Source organism: Clinocottus analis, unplaced genomic scaffold (assembly GCF_023055335.1).
Source record: "Clinocottus analis isolate CAN_PGR_092001 unplaced genomic scaffold, fCliAna1.0.p SCAF_13, whole genome shotgun sequence".
Lineage (NCBI taxonomy): Eukaryota > Metazoa > Chordata > Actinopteri > Perciformes > Cottidae > Clinocottus > Clinocottus analis.
This window is the reverse complement of record NW_027175854.1, coordinates 15,661,649-15,670,406: the sequence shown is the minus strand read 5'-3', so window position 1 is coordinate 15,670,406 and position 8,758 is coordinate 15,661,649.

Below are 8,758 nucleotides of genomic sequence, written 5' to 3'. Positions count from 1 at the left end.
CCTCGTTTCAAAGTGAAAAATGCTCCGTTGAAATATTTAAACGCCGTCGAGTCTTTATCGGCGCTGAGTTGAAGGAAACTATACGTTGTCGTGATGCAGTAAATGAACACAATGGACCAGATTGGAATACATCACAAGCATTTATCTTGTTTGAGCAACAGATTAAAAGGCAAACTTATCATATTTAAGAGGCAAACGTTGGTGTCTTTGTATTGCGTGGCCTTGTTTTTTAAGTGGATGGATTGGATAGAGAAGTTGCTTCCCTCTGTCATCATCATCTGACCCTGTGACCAGACTTCAAGCCCTGCAGCCAGGTGCAGAGATAACTACTTACAGACGACAGAAGAAAAAAAAGAAAAGAAAAGAAAATCTTCAATTTACAGAGTAACACCTGAAGTAAGCTTCTCCCTGTTTTAGTTCCATCACTTAATGTCGGCGCCGATGCCGACCCCGCTCAATTACTGAGTGTAAAAACCTTCATCATTTGAAGTTAATGTGTGACGGGACACTGATTGAGGCCCGGCAGCTTGTAATTGTGTAACGCGACGTCTGATGGAGACACTTCTGTCGTCTGAAAAAGTCCTTTTTGCAGGAGACGAGCGGTCGATAGAGATTTATGATGGTTTTCAGATCCGTTCTTTGGTCACTATGAAGAAGGAGGCCATAAAGAAAGGGAGGAAACGTGTCTGAGAAGATGGGAATTCACATTTAGATGAAGTTTTGCTCATTTCATCTGACATATTTAGTGGTGAATTCAAGTGTAAACAAATAAGATATATATAGAGAAAGGCAATTTCATTTAGAGGGACCCGTTGGATGAGGTTGTTAAAGGAAATCTATGCTTCAGTTTAGAGTCAGGTCTTTTTTAATCTGAGCCTCGATGTACTGCACAAAGTGTTTTGCACAAAGTAAGTGTGATTGGATGTGTTCGTTATCACTAAATGAGAGCATAGAGGACAATTTTATTTATTTTTTTATTGTGACTTTTCCTGAGAAATATCTGCTTTCTGCAGACTTTCCACACCCCAAAACTAATTGCAAGCAAAAACATTAGAGAAGGAAGGAACTGCTTCTGGAAATAAACTAAAAATAAAATTTACATATAAATTTACATCAGTAGCCTCCATGCCTGATCTCTACTGCAGGTCTCCCCTTCTCTTCATAAACCCTAGACCACTGACGACACAAATATTAACGCCACCACCAAAAGAATACAACAATACAAGGCAAATTGAAGTACTTTTACCTTATAGATCTTCTCAAAAGACGATAAACAGGTATCATAAGAGGACCCTAAAACTTCAATAAAACATGGTTAAAGATGTAAATAATAGAGCCATGAACTTGTTCTTTGGTCAACATGTTCCTGGGACATGTGACTCATGTCCTGTGAAGGAAAAGTCTCCCATCGATGTTTTCACCCTGTATCACTAACGTCAGGAGAAAATAACCCGAACACGTGCCTGTTGAAAAAATCTGAGATTTGAGCAGAGAGACACGCCCACTTTTGATAAGACACGCCTACCTTCAATAAGACACGCCCACCTCCAATAAGACACATCTCCCTCCAATAAGACACACCCACCTCCAATAGACACACCCACTTTCAATAAGACACGCCCACCTTCAATAAGACACACTGACCTACATTAAGACACACATACATTTAATAAGACACGCCTACTTTCAATAGGACACACCCACTTTCACTAACGTCAGTGAGCAGCATAAAGTTATAGCCACACAACGTGTGTGGGTATAACAACATTTGTCATCGCGCAAATGAAATTAAAGCTGTTGGAACAAAAGCCCTGTCCGTGCACGCTGACGTGACGAGCTTCCACAGGATCCTCGGTGGTTTCTCTGCAGCTGCAGAGCTCCCTCTCTCTCCAGCCCCGGGGCCATGACGCCTTCCCACATATTGCACATCCTCCAATCTGGGAGACTGATCATTCCAACTGGTGTTCTCGCTCCTGCCAATGCCTAATTCACCTTTTTCTCTTATTTGTATGCGTCCGCTGCTTCCCTGACGTGGGCTTCCACCTCCTGATTTGTAGCTTCCCTTGAACAAGCTGAGAGCTTTGAGAAGCGTAAGAGGCTTCTTGTGAAACACCTTGTGCAACAGAATAGGAGCTAAAGGGAAGTCTCGCAGCTGAAGAAGAGGAGGATGCATCACTTACCCGAAAAAAATAAAAGCTCCCCAGCATCTCTTGTTGAGAGGACCCTTTAATCAGCGTCTGTGTGTTTACATCACAAACCCAATTGCCGGAATGCTGCGGAGAAAATTTAATCAATACCAATAAAGAGACTTGTCAGTCAACAATCTCACATTAATAATGCACTACCGCATTAGCGATGTCGGTCCACACACTCCAAGAGATGATTGAATACTTTATTGAATTTCTAATAAAGCAAAAAGGGGACGATCAAGTGGCTTTCTCAGCCTGCCTCTCGGAGACAATATAGGACTTAATGAAATTGACAGAAATTGCATTTTGTGCCATATTTTCACGGCGTGCGGCATCGGCAGTCGAGTCACACACACCAGACAACTGAAAGCGTCTTCAGCACTCCAGAGCTCTTATTGTATAAAACCTCCATCTACAATAAGCTATTCTGCAATACTTCATACTACTAATACTTTCACAGGACTTTGGGACATCCTGATACTAACCTTTGTGTTTAACCCTGAACACTAACGTAGAGCGATTGTGTTCACGACATTTTTATTGTGTTGCTTTTGTCTGAGTTGTGTGGGTCCTTGTAGCTTCATGCTGCTCACTGATGTTAATAAAGGTAGGCGTGTCTTATTAAATATACCCGTGTCTTATTGGAGGTAGGTGTGTCTTATCGAAGGTAGGCGTGTCCTATTGAAGGTAGGCGTGTCCTATTGAACGTAGGCGTGTCTTATTGAAGGTAGGTGTGTCCTATTGAAGGTAGGCGTGTCTTATTGAAGGTAGGTGTGTCCTATTGAAGGTAGGCGTGGCGTTTTGATGGTAGGTGTGTCTTATCGAAGGTGGGCGTGTCTTTCTGCTGCAATTCTTGTTTTTTTCAACGGGCACAGGTGATTTTCATAGCTCCATTTTTTATATTTTTTATCATATTTTATTGACGATTTCCCAATCGTTCACCTGATCTCAAAACTTTTTTCAGGTTCACCCATGATGTTTATAATTTTATGAGAAATTCTATAGGGTAAAATAAAATAAAAAGTACTTAAACTTGCCCCTTGTATTGTTGTATATAAATATATATATAAATATATATATATATATATATATATATATATATATATTTATATACAACAATAGTACTTTAGGTGTTAGTGATGGCGTTACTATTTGTAATGTAAGCATTCGAGGCTCATAAAAGTCTGTTCGCATGCGTGACTGTGACGACGGGGGTCCTGACAGGAGTTGCTTCGGCTTGATGAAGGCTTCCAGAGGGAGGAAATGGAATTGGGTGACATGGGAGCGTTTAGGGAAGCTGGCGGCAAGTCGAGAAGGCGGCTCTGCGTGAAACACGGGCCGCTGAAGAGAGTGCCAAGCGAGACAGGAGTTATAGACCTGCTCAGACAGCGACTCCACGCACAGGAGTCTGAGTTCAGACTCAATCTGATGCGAACAGGAGATGCAAATCTACCCGGAGGCTATTATCGCTTCATTTCTGGTGCCGCACAAATAAAGAGAAAACTCTCATAATCAGACCTTTGTAAATTCTGTGCTAGAAATAGCTTTTTTCCTTAAGCGGTTGTCCTTTAGATTGTATAATTGGAGTGCTCTTACGGAGCTTTTAGACCACTCTAATAAGCTATTCAGTTACTATAAATCCTAAAAAAAAAAGGAAAGAAAAAAAGGATGTCCTTTAAAGGGCAACAAGTCACCTTATTAGCTGCCCGGGAATTGTACGGCTGAATTTGAATGAGGAATACCATGACGGGGCTGTCACAGAGGCCACCGCGGAGCATGGTGTGTGTGTGTGTGTGTGTGAGAGAGTGTGTGTGTAGTGATGGTAGAATGAGGTATAGAGATGTAGATGGCGAAAGAGGACAGAAGAGACCGATGACAGGACGCGAGATATTAGCTGCGTCGAGGTGATATGTGTGGGAAAAAAAGTGTGGAAGTGTAGGTGAGAGAACAGGTGAGAGAGTGTGTTGGAGAGAGAGAAAGAGAGGGAGAGAGAAAGAGAGGGAGAGAGAGAGAGAGAGAGAGAGAGAGAGAGAGAGAGAGAGAGAGAGAGAGAGAGAGAGAGAGAGAGAGAGAGAGAGAGCTGTGCTCCCCTGTTGTATGCACCAGATGGTGTTCATTGATTATTCATTGCATGCGATGGATGTCACTGTCACCGCACACGGCTCGGCTCCATTCTGCTCTCTGCCTCAGTGCACCTGGGGGCAGGAGGAGGGTGCGGATGCTGCGGGGTTTCTGAAATTGCATCACAGCATCTCATGCACACGTATGTATCCGGATGCCAGCCGATCATCATGCATGTGCACAGACGTACGTATACGTGTACAGATCAGTGGGATTTAGACTGGTTTGTGAAATTGGTTTAGGATTAGCGGTCTGGTCCATGCTGATTGGTGCTCGGGCGTCAGCTGGGAAGCATTAACCTGCGTCCGGGCTGTGCGTCTGGTTTCAGGTGGATTTTGCATGTATGACAATGTCAGAGTAAGGATTGACGTCGTTTGTCATGATTTTGAGGCTAATCCGAGATTTATGGCCTGAGTTTATAGATGACATCCATCATCACACGCGCACCAAAAAACATGGCAAAAGAGTTTGAAATCTCCAACACTCGGATAACTTCCTCCCACAGATCACTGATCACAGCCACATGTCCATCATGTGATATGCGATGGACTTCAGGACTGTTCTGTCACCACTAATTTGCATCTATATATATATATATATATATATATATATATATATATATATATATATATATATATATATATATACTTTATTGAGGAGAAGACATAAAAGGAAAAACAGGGAAGTAAAGCAAACAAACAAAAGTAAATAAATAATAATAATGACGAATCAAAAAAACATCCCTCTCTCTCTCTCTCTTGTTCCCCCTCCCTCCCTCTTTCTCTCACTATCCCCTTCCCTTGTTTCCTCCCTCCCTCCCTCCCTCCCTCTTTCTCTCGCTCTCCCCCTCCCTCTTTTCCTCCCTCCATTTCTCCCTCCCTCCTTCCCTCGCTCCCTCTCCCTCCCTCCCTCCTTCCCCCTCTCCGCATGTGAAGGAACTCAGGATTGCTCTGTCACTCCCACTTTGCATCCCTGATGACTGAGGCACGAGACGGCGAGAGCGATGAAACGTGGTCGACGGAGACGAGGCGGCGCGATTAGGGATTCCACGAGAGGCGAGGCGGCGCGAGGGGAAACCTTCAGGGGCATGAGGCGAGATTGAGGCGGAGAGGTCTGGCACGTAATCACGCGTGGACGCTGCACACGGAGGCCCGAGCTGCCTGCAGGTATCGATCCGGTCGTGTCAAACGCTGTTCTCCCCGGATTCAGCCGGGCCTCTGGCGCTGTCAGGTGAAGCTGAGTCCAATCAGACCGGCTGACGGGACTCCTGCACAACAGCAGCCACATTAAAGGGACGAACGCCACCAAATGAAGTGTCCAAATTGGAGATATTTGACGAAAGCGGGTGCGTTGTCTAAGTGAACGGGCCCTCGAGGGTTCTAAAGTGATACCGGCATGTCACGTTGGAGTGACCAATCAGGAGAGACACGTAAAAAAAACTCTGCTGGAACGAGCGGCTGCAGGATCCCCGTCTGAAGTCCCTTATCGCTGGCAGGAGGTGATTTCTCTCCTTGATAGTCTGAAACAACTCCGGAATTGAGATTGTTTGTCAGCGCCCCGGCTCTTTTAATTCCCCTCCACATCGTTTTTGATTTTTTTTTGTCCGCTTGGTTTTGTTCCAGGTGAAACAGCCGATACTGAATAATTCATTGTTCCCGAAAAACAGCCTGTCCTCGCCATCATCTGGATGCGGGGATTAGATGCGCCTGTAGTGAATCACAACCTGTGAGTCACACACAGAAGACTCATTTAGAGTCATTAAAGATCCTAATCGCACTGATTCTGTTACAAAAGGCCCGTCGGAATGAGATCCACTCTTCTTGACTTTAATGCCAAAAAACAGAGAAACTATCCGACTTATAAATGCTCCTATTGTTTGTGCACGCGCCATGGATTTAACAAGGTTTAACATGAACTGGAGACCATCTTATGGGGGGATCTGCTAGCATGTTGCAGCTGAAGGAGTCCTCCAAGAAAAGCAACACAGAGGAGAGCGTCACGGCGGCCATGTTGCTCCGTGACCTAAAACAAAGCCCTCGCACATGTGTACACAGCTGTGTCTGGTAACAAGCAGGCAGAGGCACAATTCTGTCCATATCTCTCTCTATATATATATCTCTATATAAATTCATGATGGCTGACATGTGATATCTGCTAACAGGCTGGTGCTTGTTGCTCTTTGCTTCCCCGCGATGATTGGCCGGTGAGAATACTGGCACAACCTCGAAGATGAACAAGAGTGTGAAATCTCCCGTGTGCACAGATGGCACGTATTTTGTCACCACAGCTTGTTAGTAATACACAACCACACACACACACACAAATACACATGCATGTACACACAAACACACACATACAAAGCTTGGCCCTTGGCACAAGACCTCCCATATTGCCGAAAATGGGTGTTCTGTCACAACCGTCTCTGTGTACCGGCTTATTAAGTGTGAAAGCAAGTGTATGCACAGTTATGGGTATTACACACTAGAGTACATGAGCGTTAAACAACATTTGTATATAAAGACATGCAAATTTTCCACCCCAAACATTCCCAAACACACATTGCCCAAAGCCTTTTTGACTGAGGTATAGAAATGGTGGGAAATATTAACAGTGCTTTTTCTAATTAGTCCTCGGCCGCCTGAGGGCTTACCTTGGTTCAAAGCAGACGCTCTTTGAGATTATTATACACAAATAAAAGAAAACTGAGCAGTTTATGTTTGTGTGCTGAGAACACTCTGCATTCTCAAAGTAATCAGTAACGCCGACACTTCTTTTCTCAGACAAACATGTTTCCTGTCCTGGACAAACATATTTCCTGGGCAAACACGTTACCAGTGAACAAGAGTCTTAAACAAACACCAGTCTTCTTGTTAAAAATGCTTGTTTGACCCATCACACACACACGCACACACACACATACACACGCACACATGCACATTCGCACACACACTTAAATGTCTTCTATGTAACTCTGCTTGCTTCTGCCACAACCACAAACCCTCTGGGGATGAATAAAGTATGTATCCATTTTTCTATCCTACACACACACACACACACACACACACACACACACAGACGCGCATCGTTGTGATAACGGCGCGTTAAAGTAAATGCTAATTAAAGGAGACATTGTGCGACAGAGCAGGTGTTGCATGGTAAACCAAACCAGTGCACCAAGAACCGCAAAATCGTGAAAATCTTACTTTGCCTTTTTTTATTGCGCCATAATTAAAATAAATTGTCTTTACTGCTGTTGTTTTTTTTCCCCCTACCTCGTTGATTTACTATCGGCTGTTATTCCAAACCACACCGGGCCGGTAATGGTTTCAGCTCGGAGATTGCTCGACGGGAACGCGAGTCCTCGGCTTTATTTCTCTTTTCGCTCCCCCGTGTGAGGAATCTGAATGGAACAAATTTGTCATGCAACAGTAAAACAGTTGTGTTTGAGAAACAGCATGTGTCTCCCAGCATTAAATTTTAAAAGGGCTCACATTAATTGCTTGAGGTCCGAGGCTGTGGAAATGCCATTACTGCTTTTGTTCTCTCCACGGTTCGAGATTCATCGCCTTTTTTATATCTTAAATGAAACTTGGAGAGGAAACCAAACCCCCAAGATGTGTCAGCAGCTTCTGGACAACAAAATTGCACATTTATGGGAATAATCCAAACTAAAAGCCAGCGATGGATTTAATATTGCTGCAGTGTCATGGAAATTTGGCAATTTGCGGATTGGTCTGACCTTTTCAAAGTCAAGTACTTGGCACCAACAGGCAGGTTGTGATTTGCAGTGATTGCAGCTGCATCTCGAAATAAAACATTCAGGTCACAGACTGAATCTTCATGAACTGATTCTCTCTGACAAAAAAATAAAGAAGCGTGCGGGCGTTTGCGTGTCCGTGACCAACGCACACGTTAGAAGTAACCCATCTGGTGACGCTTATGAATGTATTGATTGTGAAGCTCCCGTAAAAGTTGGGTGATAAGCCACTTCTATTCCTTTGGTCGTTGTTTCCGCTAGCTCCCCGCTGCAGCCAGCTAGCGCTGCTGCTAGTTTGCGCTGCTCGTCCGCGTTAGCTCCACGCTAGCTCCCCGATAACTAGCAGGACCAGCCCCGGCTCGACACCCAACGCGGGCAGGTGGGACACAAGCAGTAGCTAGCAGCAGTGGGGAGCTAGCAGTAGCGCTAGGTTGCTAAAGCAGTGACACCCACCGAAGGTAGGAGCGTCTTATAACCCGACTTTTCTTTATCTTATATGTTGACGGTAAAAACATCCCGTCGAGTGTATTTATGATCCCTGTTCCCTTTGCTGCTGCTCTAACAACTTCTTTTGCTTGTTTACTGCAAAGGGAGCTGCACAAATGTGTCACGTAAAGTTGAATATCAATTACCGGAGCAGTTTGTGTCAGCTTTAAAAACATCAGTCTGACAGTCAGAGTTCTCGAGGATA